The sequence below is a fragment of the Hemiscyllium ocellatum genome, chromosome 24 (assembly GCF_020745735.1).
Source record: "Hemiscyllium ocellatum isolate sHemOce1 chromosome 24, sHemOce1.pat.X.cur, whole genome shotgun sequence".
NCBI lineage: Eukaryota > Metazoa > Chordata > Chondrichthyes > Orectolobiformes > Hemiscylliidae > Hemiscyllium > Hemiscyllium ocellatum.
In genome coordinates this window covers 11,291,118-11,311,160 of record NC_083424.1, presented here as the reverse complement: position 1 = coordinate 11,311,160, position 20,043 = coordinate 11,291,118, and the positions used below count along the sequence as shown (strand labels likewise).

General features: G+C 43.9%; 1 protein-coding gene across 1 annotated transcript in view; it reads left to right on the top strand.

The window, feature by feature from the left end:
* The window catches only part of wscd2 (WSC domain containing 2), a 307,700-nt gene that overhangs the window by 1,239 nt on the left and 286,418 nt on the right, over positions 1-20,043 (top strand). The window lies entirely within an intron of this gene.

Sequence of the window (20,043 nt, the reverse complement as noted above, 5' to 3'; positions counted from 1 at the left end):
GGAACAATGCTGCAGTGAACTATTTTGTGAGATGTCTTATTATCAAACTGGAGAAAAGATTTACCTGGATGTTGCCAGGTATGGAAGGTTTGAGTTAAAGGTAGAGTCTGGAGAGGTTGCCCACTGGAACGTAGGAAGTTGAGAGGTGACCTTTTGGAGATTTTTTTTTAAATGAGGGATTATAGATAAGATGAATGGCAGGTGTCTTCTCCCTAGGGTGGAGGATTTCAAGATTAGGGGCAGATGAGTGGAAAAGCATTTAAAAATTAAAAACATTAAAAGCATTATGGGGCGGCACGGTGGTGCAGTGGTTAGCACTGCTGCCTCACAGCACCAGGGACCCAGATTCAATTCCAGCCTCGGGTGACTGTCTATGTGGAGTTTGCACATTCTCCCTGTGTCTGTGTGGGTTTCCTCCGGGTGCTCCGGTTTCCTCCCACAGTCCAAAGATGCAGGCCAGGTGAATTGGCCGTGCTACATTGCCCACAGTGTTAGGTACATTAGTCAGAGGGAAAATGGGTCTGGGCGGGTTACTCTTTGGAGGGTCGGTGTGGACTGGTTGGGCCAAAGGGCCTGTTTGCACACTGTAGGGAATCTAATCTAAAATAGGACGTGAGGGGCAACTTTTTTTACAGAATGGTTTGTAGGTGAAATGAACATCCAGAGGAAGTGGTGGGTGTGCTACTGTTATAACATTTAAAAGGTATTTGGATAAGTACATGAATAGGGAGGTTTGGGGGGACATGGACCAAGTGTAGGCAGATGGGACTAGTGTAGTTTGGGATTATGGTCGGCATGGACTGGCTGAACCGAAGGGTCTGTTTCCGTGCTGTGGGACTGTATGTCTCTACACAGGAGAATGCAAGTTTAAAACAGTCAGGAGTTACTTGCGGCTGCAAAGTTTGGATGCAAATGGAGCCCTTGCAATTTCAACAGTCAGTACAAGTCCTGTTTCAGGACCAAACTGGTGCCTGCATTAAGCATCTGCAGTTCTGGTGCAGACTACACTAGATACCATTGTCCTTATGAATCCAGTGATGCTCCATTACAGTAAGGTGTCCCACTCTTCCAGTGCACAGTGGGTGTGCAAGCAGAGTCAGTGCTCAAAGTTTGGGAGAAGATTTGTAGCTCGTTGTGGTTCTGTTCGCCGAGCTGGGAATTTGTGTTGCAAACATTTCGTCCCCTGTCTAGGTGACATCCTCAGTGCTTGGGAGCCTCCTGTGAAGTGCTTCTGTGCTGTTTCCTCCAGCATTTATAGTGGTTTGTCTCTGCCGCTTCCGGTTGTCAGTTCCAGCTGTCCGATGCAATGGTTGGTCTATTGGGTCCAGGTCAATGTGCTTATTGATTGAATCATTCATCCACAGATTCAATCAATGAGCACATCGACCTGGACCCAATATACCGGCCACTGCAGCGGACAGCTGGAACTGACAATCGGAAGCGGCAGATTCAAATCACTATAAATGCCGGGGGAAAGATCACAGAAGCGCTTCACAGGAGGCTCCCAAGCATTGAGGATGTCACCTAGACAGGGGATGAAATCTCTGTAACACAAATTCCCAGCTCGGCGAACAGAACCACAAAAGAGTCAGTGCATTACACAAAGCGAAGCTTAGTGTCCTAGCAAAGATTGTGTGCTCTTATCGTGTGGCAGCACTCTGTACCCATCAGCTTCTTAGTCACTGCACATTTAACATGAAGGAGCTATCCATTGACCACCTAACTCATAACAGTGGCACGGTGGCTCAGTGGTTAGCACTGCTGCCTCGCAGCACCAGGGACCGGGATTTGATTCCAGCCTCGAGCAACTGTCTGTGGAGTTTGCACATTCTCCCTGTGTCTGTGTGGGTTTCCTTGGGGTACTCTGGTTTCCTCCCACAATCCAAAGATGTGCAGGTTAGGATGGATTGACCATGCCAAATTGCCCATAGTGTTAGTCAGAGGGAAATGGGTCTGGGTGGGTTACTCTTTGGAGGACCGGTGTGGACTTGTTGGGCCGAATGGCCTGTTTCCACATTGTAGGGAATCTAATCTAATCTAATCTCTGGCTTGCAGCTCACTTACAAATGGGCAGCATGCTTATGAAGAAATGTAGGAACAGAAGTAGGCCATTGGAGTCTGCTCCTGCATTCAATAAGACCATGGCTGCTGTGATAATCCTCAACTCCCTTTTCCACATAATCCTCAATACCCTTACTGTTTGAAAATCTGTCTATCTCAGCCCTGAATATAGTTAATGATCCAGCCTCGACAGCCCACTGTGTGCAGTAAGGAATTTGCCAGATTCTCCACCCTTTCTGTCTTAAGTGTCTCATTCTCAGATTGTGTCCTTTGGTCCTAGATTCTCCTATAAGGACAACCAACTTCTACACATCTATCCAGTCCACCCATTGGCTTGAAACTTTAATGTGGAAACCAATCTTTAAAACCCTAAAATTGTTCAATTTCTTTCCCTTGGGACTGTGATATGAACAAGAGTGCTAGGAAAACAAAAACATATCAGAAATGACGATTGTGATATTATTCTTGGTCGATGCAGAAGTACTGCTGACCTTTCAAAAGAAAAATCTAGTTTTAATGAAAAAAAAGCTTGTGCACACTTTGTTGAAAGGCTGATGAATATATCTATTCACTGTGAATTTTCACCAGCCATCAGACCAGGCGCTGTACCTGAGGAGGGATAATAATTGGAAGGGGAGGTCTATCTCTCACCTAGAACATTCAACATGGACACAAACCATTTGACCTACTTGTGGTCCCCACTCGCATCCTCCCACCCGTCTTCATTTAACTCTATCAGCATAACTTTCGAGTTCTTTCCTCCTCATTGAGCAGCCTCTTAATAACGCTGACTGCTTCCGGCACACTCTGTGGTAATGGGTTGGACGTTGGTTTAGCGTGACCATTTTGAGTTCAATACAGCTGTCCTTCGAAAGGAAAGGAAATTTGAAAGAAGAGTCGCATGGGAGTCGAAGTGTTGACTCTGCTCCCACAGGGAGCAATTTACAGGTGCAGCTGAGGCATTCAGGAGCACATTGGTGGTGTTTTAGACAGTAAGGTGTGCAAGATGTGGGGAGAATAGCCCTAGATAACAGAGCCAGTACAGACATGATGGGCCAAATAGCCTCCTTGTGCAATGTAATAATTCTGTAATTCTGAGATTTAATGATAAACCACTGGACCCATAATCTGGAACTCCAGGCTAGTGCTCTGGATACACGGGGCAGAAAGACGCCAACAGCCGGCAAAATCCATTTGGTTCACTCATGTCCTTTAGCCAGTGAAATCTGCCGTCCTTACCCGACCTGGCCTACATGTGACTCCAGACCCACAGCAATGTGGTTGAATCTTAACTGCCCTCTCTGGGCCTAGACAATGGTGCCTACAATCCATACCCAAACAGATAAAAAGATGCTGCTGGATCTGCTAAGTTCCTCCCAGTGTTTTCTCTTTTTATTTCAGATTTCCAGCATCTGCAGCGTTGAATCCACTTGGGTTCAACTTTTGTCTAAAATGTGTTTGTGGGATGTGAGCATCACTGACAAGTGCCCATTCTATTGTTCAACAGTTAGCTACATGTCATGTCTGAAATAATGGTTTCACATAGCTCTAGGCTTTAATGTTATTATTTATTTAATATATTATTCAGTTTTTGCGAAGGCTATATTGTCCTGATCCCTCTTGTGCTAACAGTACATTACCTATTGTTGATGCTTTCTGATGTCTGGATTGAAATATTAATGATGTGTAATATCACTGTTGCAGTTTATTGTGTCATGTGAGCCCCTGGAGTTAGCTTATTTCCTTGTAATGACTCTATTACTCTTGCTATATTTTGCTCAGTGTTTTTGAATGATACAGTGTGAATTTATATTATAGAAAAGATGAATCCTCTACTAATAGAAACAAAGCAAATCATCAGACCTTTTTCCAATCTTGACAGGTCATTTCCCGTTAACTCATCTGTTTACCAAATCCCTCAATCCTTTCCATCAGCAGAATTGCATCAAACTGCCTTTTGGGTCTGTTTGTACTATCTGTGTAAGTGTCCTTCCATAACGTATATGGCTCACTGATGTTTTATTGCAATCAGATTGCAAGTTTGGGAAAGGAAGATGTGTTTCAATTAACTTACAAATTTGAACAATGTTGAATTACAACCACAATCCTGATACGCTTTTGAATCATTTACTTAAATGACAGAGTTCGAAGTTCTCAGTTAAATCCATGCCTTCCCGTGGTTTTCCTGGCTGGTTTTCTGGCTGTAGATATGATTGTTCTTCTGACAATGGTTTGGAATTCAGCCGTAATCCTCTCATCATCTGATTCGTCCCTCCCCAGTCTGATCCTGAGGTCACAGGAAGCTTTGAGTTGAACTTTAAGAACAGACCATGTCTCAATGTTAGCAACTCCCTTCCCCAAACAACCCAAAGAAAGTCAACAGAAAATTGGCTGAAACTCAGGACCACCCAACTCCAGGCACCGGTGCTGAGGGGTAAGATTGGGGAGGGGAAGAGATAAGTCATTTCTTCAGGAAAGAAAGGGAGAATCATGCATTTATTTTCAAAACACAACTTATATTCATCTTCAAAGTGTTGCCCACTTATTCCAACCACATGGAAGTCACCATCCTGGCCTTTGCTGACCACTCAATGAAGGCCCGTTCAGTTTCTCTCCTCCTTATCAAGGGATAACCTGAGGAATCATTGAGCAGTCTTTATTCCTGCCCCAATGTCTTCCCCTTGGAACAATGATTTGGAGATGCCGGTGTTGGACAGGGCTGTACAAAGTTAAATTTTTAACCTTTACTACACCACATGTTTTTCAACATTTTTGGCGTTTAATGTTTCTGGTAAAAACAATAGAAAAAAATTTTGAAAAGCAAACAAGAAAGCAACCGTTTGCTTTCTTTCCCCACTCGAATTCATGTACAGAGGAACCTCGATTATCCAAATGTCAATTATCTGAAATTCAGATTATCCAAAGAAGATCTCAAGGTCCCAATAGAAGCATTACATCAAAGAGGTATTTCAACATTGATTGTGCCTTTTGTTTATAATGATTAAAAGTGAATTCGACTGACTGAAATGCAGCCAAGAACAGTCCTGGACACAGATGGGAGCCCAAGCACCGTCTCCAAATGACTGACCTCCCGCCCTCTCTCTCTCTTTCTCTCTCCCCACACTTTCCCTGGAGTTCTACACAGGGGTGTGTGTGTGTGTGTGTGTGTGTGTGTGTGTGTGTGTGTGTGTGTGTGTGTGTGTGTGTACTATTTTGAGACTCGCACCCCAAAGGCAACAGCAGTCTTACTGTTGGTGTCCAGTCTGGCTGACACAGAGAGGGGTTGGGGGGGTGGTCAGCAGGCTCACAGGATCTGACGGGGGTGGGGAGGGGCACGTAAGAGGGTGGGAGCACTGGGGGGTGGGGGCGGCCAGGTTGGACGTGGGCGTGGATGTGGGGGCGGACAGGTGCAGTGTTGGACGGGGTTGGTCATGAGGCCGAACGGGGCAGGGGTGGGGGTGGGGGGGATGGATGGGGGGGGTCAGGGGTGGGGACAGATGGGGGGGTGGGGGGGTGGACAGGGGGCGGGGCTTGAGTCTCCTGAACAGGGAACAGACTTAACAAGTGCTCGCTGTGTCAATCCCATTGAACTGATTAGTGGGCAGGTGGGGGGGTGCAGGAGGCTTCAGCAATGCACTCAAGTGTGTCTCTGCTCAGAAACAAACTCTGACATAGTGAGAGGGAGCAAGGCAGGCAAAGCCAGGATAAAGGAAACTTCAGAAAATTCCGAACCCCAGAGGAGAGGCACTGAATAAACTAACTGAATACTCAATTATCTGAATAAAGTAGTGCCCCCCCATCTCGTTTGGATAATTGAGGTTCCTCTGCATGTGTATAGGCATTTCTTAACTAAAACAAAGTTAAAAACAATGTTTAGTAGATAAAACTGTTCAAGGATGGAGTCAGCTCATTAGGGTGTGGAGTAAATATCATAAGGTGGGGAATACCAGAATCATAGACTCCCTACAGTGCAGAAAGAAGCCATCCAGCCCATTGAGTCCACACTGATCCTCTGAAGAGCATCCCACCCTGTAACCCCACATCTCCGATGGCTAACACACCCAGCTCTCACATCCTTGGACACAATGGGCAGTTTGCCATGGCCAAACCACCTAACCTGCACATTTTTGGACTGTGGGAGGAAACTGGAGCACCCAGAGGAAACCCACACAGACATGGGGAGGACACACAGACAGGCTGGAATCGAATCTGGGTTCCTGGTGCTGTGAGGCAGCAGTGCTAACCACTGAGGCCCTGTGCTGCCCTAACTAGTCTGATGAAGACCAATGCCGCTTAAGGATGCTCAATGCAAATGGGAAGAACAGCATCTTCTGCTTGGGGGCCCCGCAGCCTTCAGGTCTCAATATTGAGTTCAGTAATTTTAGGACCTGAACGACTCTCTCAATGTCCTTTAGCCCAAACCCCAGACTATGTCATTACATTCAGCACAGGTAAGCTATTCTGACCTACTCATGGTCCCCATGACCAGCTCTTTTCCTTCCTTGGCCCATTGTCAACCATTCCTTTATCTTCATAGCTTTTCTCCTCTCTTTCTGCTCCATCTCCACCTATCTGTTCTCTCATTCCCAGATTCTGGCCTCCCCACCTCCGTCATCAGCGTAACTACCACCTTTTCCCAGCTACAGTCAGTTCTGAAGAAGTGCCACTGGTCTTGAAACATTAGCTCTGCTTTCTCTCCATAGGTGCTGCCAGACCTGCTAAGTTTCTCCAGCAATTTCTGAACTTGCTGTAGTTTAAGGAAGTTGGCAGCAAAGGGACTCATTAATTAGTCTTTCAGACAGATTGGGTGAAATAACTGCACAGAGGCTGGTATCCTGTCACCAAGTCACCCTTTATTTACATGTGGGCTATACATGGGCTCTGACCAACCAGCTCAAGGCCAGTCCCTAGACTGAGGAGACCTCTTGCTTATATCTGTCAGCAAGTGCTCCCTGGATGGCCCAATGAAATCCACCTGGTCATGACTCCAATCACTCCAATGGGATTTAAACCAGGATTCCCAGGCCAATAGCTGAGTTTCTGGCTTTATAATCCAGTGGTAATCACCTCCCAATGTTAAATGGCTGAGGCTATTGACATTTAGTGAGGTATTGAGTGAGGTCAGAAGCTTGTGTTTCAGTTACAGCTGTCACAGCAGGCAAAGTAAGATGCACTGAGTATGACCGAATACATACCACGTGGTCCACCACCATCACTGATCAGTTGTAGTGACAACTTGTAACGTTGACAATGATTACTTGGGCCCAGAAGTGTCAGCGTGAGCAGCTAATATTGTGGCCTTCGGGGTTGTAAAACGCCACCATGACACTTCCAAATATTTCAGAGGCTGAGCTGCAGAAGGAGATGTTAGGTGACCAAAGACTTGGTCAAAAAGTTGATCTTAAGGATTGTCCTAAGGGAGATTAAAGGAGGGAATTCCAGAGCTTAGGACACAAGCTGCTGAAGGTACGGTGGCCAGTGTTGGAGCAATTAAAACTGGGGATGTGTGAGATGCCCGAATTGGAGGATCACGGCGGGGTTGTAAGGCTGGGACGAGGGAGGGAAACAGGTTAAAGAGAAAGAGTATCACATCACAGAAAAAAAAGGCCCTTTGGTTCATCATGTCCACAATAGTCATCAAGAACCTATTTATTTTAATGCTATTTTACAACACTTGGTCCATAGCCTTGTGTGGTGCGTTGTTTCAAGCGATCATCTAGTGACTTCTTAAATGTCTTGGGTGTTCCTGCCTGACCACCGCTTTGAACTGGGAGTTCCAGGCACCCACTGCCCGCTGCGTGGAAAGCTTTACCTCAAATCCCCTGCAGGCATCTCGCTTCTCTGCCCTCTGACCCCTCTTCTAAGGGGAAACATCTCTCTCTACCCACCCCATTTATGCCCCTCATAATCTTGATAAGGAGGGATTTGAAAACACAATGAATTTTAAATTAAGGCATTATAAAGTTATCAAAATCCCAGCTTATTCTTTCCACTTGATTGAACTTAACTCCATCCAAAGCAGAATGTTGAGATAAAAAGCTGCTTAAAATTATTGATTGAAAACTTTCACTTTGAAGTACAGTCAGAATTCAGCAATCAAATATCATGACTGCACAAGAGACATGTCAGGAAATGTGTCAGCTTTGAGCTTCAAAACCTCTTTTGCAACTCTTGAAAGATACATTAAACTTCTGAGGGCTAAACTTCTAAGAGGAGCTGCAAAGGTTAAATAAACCAGTGTGAGTGGGGATTAGAGAACTGGCGAAAATGTGAAAGACAGTGCTTCAAGCACTACTTCGACATTTATAACCCTGTGGTTTCTACAACCATGTGTCAACTTGTCACCCCTGTTGTATCTGTTGTGTTACATACCTGCAGTGCGTATGATTAAATGGAGTTGCTAAGCCCCTAGCACCATAAATCAAAATGGCAGGAAACAAAGCTTTGAAAATGTTAGAATGTAAGTGTTTCTCTCCACATGCAAATCTACATGCAAACCTCCCCATAAGGAACAGGAGGAAGCCAGTTGGTCCCTCAAGTCTGCTATGCCAATCAATTAGATCTAATTACTCCACATTCCCATCTCTCTCCCATTTACCTTTCACCCCTTTATTTATCAAGAATCTATCTATCTCTGCCTTAAAACTATTGCAATACTTCTACTTACACCACCTTTTGAGGAAGAGAGTTCCAAAGGCTCATGATCCTCTGTGAGAGGGGGATCCAGTGAGCCCTGGTTCAAGATTCTCCCCCATGAGGAAACATTCACACCACATTCACACCATCAGGACCCCTCAAGATCTTGTAGACATCTATCAAGCTGTCTCTTACTCTTCAAAACTCCAGTGAATCGAGCCTGTCCAAGCATTCCTCATAAGCCAAGCTGCCCATTCTAAATATTAGTTGAGCTAAACTGCTCTGAACTACTTCCAACATGTTTGTATCATTTCTTAAACAGGGAGGCCAGTCCTGCATTTGCAGTCACATTGTTCTACACAACTGAAGCACAACCTTATCACTTTGTTTTTATTTAGCTTTCCTTGCAGTGATATTCAATCAGCTTTCCTTGCTGTACCTGCATACTAACGCTTTTGTGATTCATGCTACAGGGCACTCAGATCCTACTGCAGCTCAGAGGTCTCTAATTTCTCATCATTTAGATTATTTTCTTTTATTCTTCCTGCCAAAATGAACAATCTGACATTTCCCCACATCATACTCTCTTTGCCAATCTTTGTCCCTTCACTTAATTTATCTATTTCCTGTTGTCGCCTCATTATGTCCTCTTTATGATTTAGTTTCATACCTGTCAACATCAGCAAATTTAGCAACTGTACCTTTGGTCCTTCACATAAGGACATGTGTACAAATTTATTGATGTGGCACATGAATCGTTTCATCTTGCCAACCAAAAAGTTGTGAACTTTTGCCTATCTTCTATTTTCTGTTGTCTAGCCAATCTTCTATCCACACCAGTGTGTTACCCCTTACACCATGATCCTATTAAAACCCATCTCAATGCCCTTACTGGAATGAAACCTGCCATCTTTTCACGATCTTGTTTACATGTGATTCCAGGCCCACAGCAATGTGGTTCACTCCGAATAAATGCTACCCTAGCTCCATATTCTTACCAGACGACAGGGCTGACCTCTCATTAGAGAGAGAGAGATGACTGGTTTTTGTTTGACCTGAGGGACATGATCCCAAATAATAAATAATAACTCCAATCTACTAATGATCATTGTGTAGCAATGTGTATTAGGGCTCTGTGATATGAGCATGAGGAGTACACAGTTGCAGATAATACCTGCAAAAACTTATTCATTGCAGGGATGACTGTGCACTCTCAGGGAGAGACTGAGGAGATAAGCAAATGTTTACATGCAGATGGGTTCTATCTGTCTTTCCTCATGACACAGGTATGTCACAGAGCATGCCAGGAACTTTGTCAGCTTGTGTCAACTTCACCTTGACTTTAATTCATGTGATAAATTTTCACACCTACACAAAACTGAACTGATGCAACGCACCAAAAGCATATGTTCTCAGGAAGGAGTTCTGGCAAACCTGTAAGAAGAGGCCGCTGTACTTAACAGGCATGAGAAATGATGTTGGAGAACTTCAGTTCCCTCAGCAATTGGTAAAGAAAACACTCAGTTAAAGAAGAGGAACTATAATCTCCTAAAAATAATCTGAGTTCAGTTCCCAGTAACCACTTGCTCACAGCACTTTGCTCCCAGTTCTGTATGTCAAATGTTGCTAACTTTTGCTGGAGCACACTTCATCTATGCTTTCTTGCACTTCAATACCTAAAGTATAACTGTTCTTCATTTGAGAGTGTATGTAGAGTTAGAGAGTCGTAGAGCTATCCAACATGGAAACACACATTCAGTCCAACTCATGCATGCTGACCAGATATCCTAAATTAATCTAGTCCCATTTTCCAGCATTTGGCTAATATCCCTATTAACCCTTCCTGTTCATGTACCTAACTAGATGACTTTTAAATGTTGTAAATGTACCAGCCTTGATCACTTCCTCTGGCAGCTCGTTCCACACACACCACCCTCTGTGTGAAAAACTTGTCCCTTACGTCCCTTTTAAATATTTCCCCACTCACCTTAAATCTAGCCCCTCTAGTTTTGAACTCCCACACCCTGGAGAAAAGACCTTGGGTGTTCACCCTATTCACACCTGTCATGATTTTACAGACCTCGATAAGGTCGTCCTTCAACCTCCAGTGCTTCAGGGAAAATAACTCCAGTCTATTCTCCGTCTCCTTATAGCTCAAACCTTCCAATCCTGGCAACATCCTTGTCAATCTTTTAGGTTAGATTAGATTACTTACAGTGTGGAAACAGGCCCTTCGGCCCAACAAGTCCACACCGACCCGCCGAAGCGCAACCCACCCATACCCCTACCCCTACATATACCCCTTACCTAACACTATGGGCAATTTAGCATGGCCAATTCACCTGACCCGCACATCTTTGGACTGTGGGAGGAAACCAGAGCACCCGGAGGAAACCCACGCAGACACGGGGAGAACGTGCAAACTCCACACAGTCAGTCGCCTGAGGTGGAAATTGAACCCAGGTCCCTGGCGCTGTGAGGCAGTAGTGCTAACCACTGTGCCACCGTGCTGCCCTAACTTTCACAACATCCTTCCTATAGTGGGGACATAAAAGTGAATGCAGTATTCCAAAAGTGGCCTAACTAGTGTCCTGCAGAGCCACAACATGACCTCCCAACTCCTATACTCAATGCACTGACCAATAAAGGAAAGCATACCAAACCCATCTTCACTATCCTATCTACCTGTGACTCCACTTTCAAGAAACTATGACCCTGCACTTCAAGGTCTTTTCACTCAGTAACACCCCCCAGGACCATATCATTAAATATATAAGTCCTGCCCTGAATTGTCTTTCGAAAATGCAACATTTATCTAAATTAAATTCCATTTGCCACTCCTTCGCCCATTGGCCTATCTGATCAAGATCCCGGTGCACTCAGAGGTAACCTCTTTTGCTGTCTGTTACTCCTCCAAATTTGGTGTTATCCAAATCATTTGCATAAATGTTTCTCAGTTATTCAATGATCTAGAGCAATGCTGCTGATAACAGCCTAGAAACAACACCGTGCAAAGAATTGAGACCATGGAATGTCTAAGGGATGAACATATTATTGTCTGATATAGGGGCATGCAGAGCAGAAAGGTCCCAGGTCCAGTCTCTGAGCTGTGCTAGATGCGTGGACTATTGGCTGAATGGGAAGCACTCATACATCTGAGTTAGAGAGTTATGGGTTTAAACCCCGCTGCAGAGACCTGAGCTAACAATCATGGCTAATATAGTCAAGATTAGAGTGGTGCTGGAAAAGCACAGCAGGTCAGGCAGCATCCAAGGAGCAGGAAAATTGACGTTTTGGGCAAAAACCCTTTATCCTTAGATCGATTTTCCTGCTCCTCAGATGCTGCCTGACCTGCTGTGCTTTTCCAGCACCACACTAATCTTGACTATATTAGCCATGATTGTTAGCTTAGGTATCTGCAGCATCTGCAGTATTCACTTCCTGAGTTAACTCTAATCTCGACCCTGATTTCCATCATCTGCAGTACTCACTTTTGCCTAGTCCTGACTTTCCCTTAATCGTGGCTAATACTCCAATGCAATACCAATGGAGTGCTGTAGTGTGGGATGTGCTGTTTCAGGCTCCTTGAGAAGTCTGCTTTCTCAAAGGAGTGTAAATTATCACAAAAAAAATGTTTTGAAGAAAAATTTGGAGAAATGGTTTTTCTCAGTGTGCCGGCTGTTATTCGTCCCTAACCAACATCAACAGACCATCCAACTAGTGGTTACATTGATTTTTGTGTGGGTTTACTGCATGTAAATTGGCTCCTCCATCTCCAGAACTACAACACTACTGCACTTCATAAATACCACAAAAGTTATCAAACATTTTGTGATGTGTTGTTATCATGAAAGTAGCTAAACAAATGAAAATATTTCCTCCCTTTTAAATGATCTGCTCTCAGACAAGGTAGCGACAATAATGAAGTAACTGGATTTAGCTTCCCCTGAATTTGTGGAGGATCTGAGCTCGCATCTGAGCTCCATGCTCTGTTATCCAACGAGCCTTTGTTGCAAATTGCATGGATTCACATTTCATAATTCTTGGCATTATACTCTCCTGCCCTCCATGACTGAATATCTCATTGCAGCCAATATTGTATCAATCCTGCCCTGTCCTTTCTGACTTGCATTGGCTCCCAGTTCCCCAAATGCCTCACACTTAAGATTCTCAAACTTCTTTCAATCTCTTCATGAGTGTACCCCTTCCCATCTCTGTAACCTGATCTGCTCACTCATCAAGTGTAGCTTCCAAGTTTAAAAAACAAATTCACGTTTATATCCAAGAAAGGATTGCCAGATTCAGGGGAAAAACATCACAACCTCCATCCTTGGGAAGGCTTACTGACACACACTCGGCCAGAGAGCCCTTCAAGAAATACAAGTAGGGAAAAGAGTTGGAGTCTGCTCCTCAATCTCACACTCAGTTGGAGCCCCTAATCTCTCCCTTCCCATTTCTCCACCATAGGAGCTTTCATTCCTTCTCCAAATACTGCAGGTGCCCTTCATGCAAATGGTTATCATACCATTAGACTCAGCTAAAATGTTAAAAGTGCCTAATTATAGAAAGAAACTGAGAAGTTACAGCACAGAAGGAGATTATTCCACACGTTATATTCCTGCTGCCTTTCTGGAAGAACCAACCAGTTTGTTTCACTTCCTTGTTACCCATTTCTTGTGGCTCTGCTAATTTTGAAGAGCTCGCGTTCACTAAAAGTATATGAAAATAACATTACTGCTCTTTACAGCTGCTGTGATAGTCTCCTTCCAGTACGAGCTGTTTCTGAAATAGCCTTGGCTATCTGTAGTCCCTGGCAGTGGATGGAATTAAAGGTGTTTATGAAGTTGACTCTTACTTCTCTTTGGAGGAGAAAGTGAGGACTGCAGATGCATGAGATCAGAGCTGAAAATGTGTTGCTGGAAAAGCGCAGCAGGTCAGGCAGCATCCAAGGAGCAGGAGAGTCGATGTTTTAGGCATGAGCCCTTCTTCAGGAAGGCTCCTGAAGAAGGGCTCATGCCCGAAATGCAACTCTCCTGCTCCTTGGATGCTGCCTGACCTGCACCGCTTTTCCAGCAACACATTTTCAGCTCTCACTTCTCTTTGTTTACAAAACTGTCTGACTGGAGGGGATATATCAGAAAGTTGCTCCCAAGTAATCCCAGGATTTTGCTTATTCCAATCAGCGTGCCTGTTGAAAAATAACCTGGGTAAATTAATCCAAATGTACAAGTTTAGAAAGAATTATGTAATCATAGAATCACTGAATGTTACAGTACAGAAGGAGGCCTTAGGACCTATTGTGTCAGGACCAGCTCCCGAAAGATCTACCTAGCTAGTCCCACTCTCCAGACCAATCTCTGTAGCCCTCCAAGTTATTCTCATTCAAGTATATATCCAGTTCTATTTTGAAATCTCCAATGGAATCCGTCTCCACCTCTCCTAGGCAGCGCTTTCCAAATCCTAACAACTCCGAGTGACGAAGCTTCTCCTCATCTCATTCCTCACTGTCTTGCTGACAATATTGAAAACTGTGACCCCTAGTTCCTGACAATACCAAACTAGGGGAAACAGAAAATTCTTTTCTACCCTGTCCAAATTGTTCATAGCTCTGAACATCTTCAGTCTTCTCTACACAAAGAAGAATAAGCTCAGTGTCTCTAATCTTTCCTTGTATTTACAGAATATTAAAGAATTGAAGCAACTTCTGAAATTACTGCCATGTGACCTTTGTGTAGTTTATGCAATTTCACTATGCAAGTCTATGTAATGGTGATGTAAAAGCTCAGGATGAAGATAACTTTTTGCAGTTATAAATCTCACATCTTATCAGAATAACTGAGGATTGACCTTATAGAGGTTTATAAAATCATAAGGGGCAGGGATAAGGTAAATAAAAAAGGTCTTTTTCCTGGGTTGAAGGAGTCCAGAACGCGAGGGTGTAGGTTTAGGGTGAGAGGGGAAAGATTTAAAAGGAATTTAAGGGCCAACGTTTTCACACAGAGAGTGGTGAGTGTATGATGAGCAGCCAGAGTGGTGGAGGCTGGTACAATTACAACATTTAAAAAGCATCTGGATGGGTATATGAATAGGAAGGATTTAGAGGGATATGGGCCAATTGCTGACAAATGTAACTAGGTTAGGTTAGGACATCTGGTCAGCATGGATGAGTTGGACTGAACAGTATGTTTCCATGCTGTACATGTCTATGATTCTATGACTCTGCTAACATCTGACTCTAAGCAGCTTTTGTCTGGCTACAAACTCTCTGTTGTAGCCTCATGACTTAATCTAATATGCTGGCCTTGATCACACAGAATACAATCCCATCTTGCAAAGGTGTTAATACAGAGTTCTGCATGGACAAGCTATTTTTCCTTATCTATATATTTGTAATATTATAAAAGAATATAAGTAGTGCTGACAATATCATCCAGATCTTTTAACTTGTCATGTACCTTCTATTAGTGGGTTTGAGACAAGTTCGAATGCCTTCGCAATTTGCAATGAGTTTTCCAAGGTCAGATGGAGCATCTCTGGAGAGAATGGAATAATGGGATTGGAAAGTTGTGTGTAATTCTGGTGATCTGTTGTCACCTTTAACTTTATGAAGGGGTTCAGCAGACGGAACAAAGAAATATCCAAAACTAGGGGGCATCAGTCTGAGCTAATTACTGACCAGAATCCAGTTGGGCATTCACTAGGAACTTTATTGTCCAGAGGAAGTTTAGAGTGATGAACTTGCTTCCAAAAGAACTAATTGAAGCAATTAGCACAAATGCCTTTAAAGGGAAGCTTGTTAAGATTTGACTTGAAGGAGCTAAGTCTGTTGGTGAAATACAGCGTTTCTTTGTGGATAGAGATTATTGACAGTTCAGTCACACAGTTCCTATCACACCCAGTATTGCCTGTTACCCCATCATGTTCACTTGATTCATCAGTTGACCTCTGTCAGAGTCATCAACTCTTGCTACATTAACAATCGAATATAACAAAGAAAGTGAAGGCTCTTGTGGCAGTGGTAGTGCCCCTTCTTCTGGACCAGAAGATTGGGATTCAAGTCCCATCTGTTCCAGAGGCATGCAATTACATTTTCAGGAAAATGTCTAAACGAAAGGAATAGAAGGTTATATCAACATGGTTAGATAAAGTCAAATAGGAGGAAACCCAAACTGACCATAAACACTATTTGACTAGCTTCACAGGCTTAGGTTTCGAAGTCACATACCATTCTGACTCTGAAAGATATCACCACTCCTTCACAGTCTCTGGGTTGGGCCAAAAGAGAGGAACCCCTTTGCAGCACCGTGGGTGAATCCTTTCCTCATCAATCGCAGTAGCTCGAGAAGACAATGCATCTGTTCAAGGGCAGATAAATGTGAATCTTCCCAATGATGTCCATAAGTCAAAAATGAAGAGCTTTAAAATAACTCCAGACGTTCATGAGTGTGATCTCAGAATGATAACTGGTTTGCAGATCTGAGTGATGGTGGGTCCTCAGTCTTAGTTCTGAATAATAACAGGCTCTGACTCTTGTCAGGTAGAAGGTGATGTACAGGCCTGGTCTTTAAACTGGAAACCCTTTGGTTTATTCCCATTGCAAAGCATGTAATAAAACTGACTTTACACTTATTTGTTGGAATTAATGGATTTGATGCTACATTTTAATGCATGAGGAATATGTATATCTGCAAAGTAATTATTCTTGTCTAATATCTGGATCACATAACATTTTGTGCATCTTCAAATATTAAGCTGCTGTGAGTTTAACAAATGTCCCTATTGGAATGAGTTATTGAGATGGGAGGCCATGCACTTGTATGTAGAATCATGGACTGGATCCCAAAGAGACTGGCATCGTTTCAATTGTCCTGTTTAGCAAAAGGACTGATTTGGCAGCAGCTGGCACCAAGTTGTCCCTTCAAACACTCTGTATTGAGCTCAGGACTCACATAGAACATAGAACATAGGACATTACAGCACCGTACAGGCCCTTCGGCCCTCGATGTTGCGCCGCCCTGCCATACTAATCTGAAGCCCATCCCACCTACACTATTCCATGTACATCCATATGCCTGTCCAATGATGACTTAAATGCACTTAAACTTGGCAAATCTACTATCGTTGCAGGCAAAGAATTCCAGACCCTTACTACTCTCTGAGTAAAGAAACTACCTCTGACATCTGTCTTATACCTATCTCCCCTCACTTTAAAGTTGTGTCCCCTCGTGTTTGCCGTCCCCATACTTGTAAAAGGGCTCTCCCCGTCCACCCTATCTAACCCTCTGATTATCTTGTATGTCTCTATTAAGTCACCTCTCAACCTTATTCCCTCTAACGATAACAGCCTCAAGGCCCTCAGCCTTTCCTCGTAAGACATTCCTTCCATACCAGGCAACATCCTAGTAAATCTCCTCTGCACCCTTTCCAAAGCTTCCACATCCTTCTTATAATGAGGTGACCAGAACTGTACACAATACCCCAAGTGTGGCCATACCAGCTTTGTCCAACTGCAGCATAACCTCCTGGTTCTGGAACTCAATCCCTCTATTAATAAAGGCCAAAACACTGTATGCCTTCTTATCAACCCTGTCAATCTGGGTGGCAACTTTCAGTGATCTGTGTACATGGACACTGAGATCTCTCTGCTCATCTGCACTCCCAAGAATCTTACCATTAGCCCAGTACTTTGCATTCCAATTATTCCGTCCAAAGTGTATCACCTCATACTTGTCCACATTAAACTCCATTTGCCACCTCTCAGCCCAGCTCTGCATCCTATCTATGTCTGTCTGCAACCTACTACATTCTTCGTCATTATCCACAACTCCACCAACCTTATTGTCGTCCGCAAATTTACAAATCCACCCTTCTAAGCCCTCATGCAGGTCATTTATAAAAATGACAAACAGCAGTGGACCCAACACCGACCCTTGTGGTATGCCGCTAGTAACTGGACACCAAGATGAACATGTTCCATCAACTACAACCCTCTGTTTTCTTTCAGCAAGTCAATTACTGATCCAAACTGCTATGTCTCCCACAATCCCATTCCTCTGCATTTTGTATAATAGCCTACTGTGGTGAACCTTATCAAACACCTTGCTGAAATCCATATACACCACATCAACCGGTTTACTCTCATCTACCTGTTTGGTCACTTTGTCAAAAAACTCAATAAGATTCGTTAAGCATGACCTACCCTCCACAAAACCATGCTGACTGTCCCTGATCAGATTATTCTTTTCGAGCTGGTTATAAATCCTATCTCTTATAACCTTTTCCAATACTTTACCAACAACTGAAGTGAGACTCACTGGTCTGTAATTACCAGGGTTGTCTCTACTACCCTTTTTGAACAAGGGAACCACATTTGCTATCCTCCAGTCCTCAGGCACTATTCCTGTAGACAATGATGATTTGAAGATCAATGCCAAAGGCTTGGCAATCTCTTTCCTTGCTTCCCAGAGGATCCTAGGATAGATCCCATTCGGCCCGGGGACTTGTCTATATTCACACTCTGCAGTATTTCTAATACTCTTTCTTGTGAACCTCAATCTCTTCTAGTCTAGATGCAAGTATCTCTGTATCTTCCTCGCCAACATTTTCATTTTCTATAGTGAACACTGTCGAAAAATATTTATTTAGTGCTTCCCCTATCTCCTCTGACTCCACACACAACTTCCCACTATTATCTTTGATTGGCCCTAATTTAACTCTCGTCATTCTTTTATTCCTGACATACCTATAGAAAGCCTTAGGATTAACCCTGATCCAATCCACCAACAACTTCTCTTGTCTCCTCCTGGCTCTTCTGAGCTCTCTTTTTAGGTCTTTCCTGACTTCCTTGTAATCCTCAAGTGCCCTAACTGAGTTTTCACATTTTGTCCTAACATAAGCCTTCTTCTTCTTCTTGACCAGGGATTCCACTTCCTTAGTAAACCACAGATCACACGTTCTATATCTTCCTCCCTGCCTGACAGGTACATACTTAGCTAGAACACACAGGAGGTTTTTCTTGAATAAGCTCCACATTTTTAATGTGTTCATCCCCTGCAGTTTCCTTTCCCATTCTACGCTTCCTAAATCTTTCCTAATTACATCGTAATTTCCCTTCCCCCCCAGCTGTAACTCTTGATTGGTGGAGTACACCTGTCCCTTTCCATCCCTAAAGTAAACCTGGACAGAATTGTGATCGCTGTCTCCAAAGTGCTCACCTACTCCCAAATCTAACACCTGACAAAGCTCGTTACCCAGTACTAAATCTAAAGTGACTTCGCCCCTTGTAGGCCTGTCTACATACTGTGTCAGGAAGCCCTCCTGCACACACTGGACAAAAACTGACCCATCTAGAGTACTCGTACTGTAGTGATCCCAGTCAGTATTTGGAGAGTTGAAGTCCCCCATGACAACTACCCTGCCTCTCTCACTCCTATCGAGAATCATCTTTGCTATCCTTTCCTCTACATCTCTGGGACTATTCGGAGGTCTATAGAAAACTCCCAGCGTGGTGACTTCTCCTTTCCTGTTTCTAACATCAGCCCATGCTACCTCAGTTAACGAGTCCCCAAACATCCTTTCTACAACTGTAATATTGTCCCTGATCAACAATGCCACACCTCCCCCTCTTTTACCATCTTCTCTGTTCTTACTGAAACATCTGAATCCCGGAACCTGCAACACCCATTCCTGTCCTTGCTCTATCCATGTCTCTGTAATGGCCACAACATTGAAGTCCCAGGTACCAACCCACGCTGCCAGTTCACTCACTTTATTTCGGATGTTCCTCGCGTTGAAGTATACACACTTCAAACCAGGTTCTCGCTTGCACATATCAGATACTTGATTTGGGAACTCCCTACTCTCATCTTCTTCTGTACCTGTCCTACAATTTTGGTTCCCATCACCCCGCTGTATTAGGTTTAAATCCACCTTAATAGCTTTAGCGAATTTCCCACCCAGGATATTGGTACCCCTCTGGTTTAGATGAAGACCATCCTGCTTGTAGAGGTTCCACCTACCCCAGAAAGAGCTCCAATTATCCAAAAACCTGAAACCCTCCCTCCTGCACCATCCCTGTAGCCACATGTTCAACTCCTCTCTCTCCCTATTCCTCACCTCACTAGCACGTGGCATGGGCAGGAAACCAGAGAAAACAACTCTGTTTGTCCTGGCTCTAAGCTTCCATCCAAGCCCCCTGAATTTCTGCCTCAAGTCCCCATCTCTCTTCCGACCTATGTCGTTGGTACCAATGTGGACCACGAGTTGGGGCTGCTCTCCCTCCCCTCGAAGGATCCCAAAAACATGATCAGAGACATCACGGACCCTGGCACCCAGGAGGCAACACAC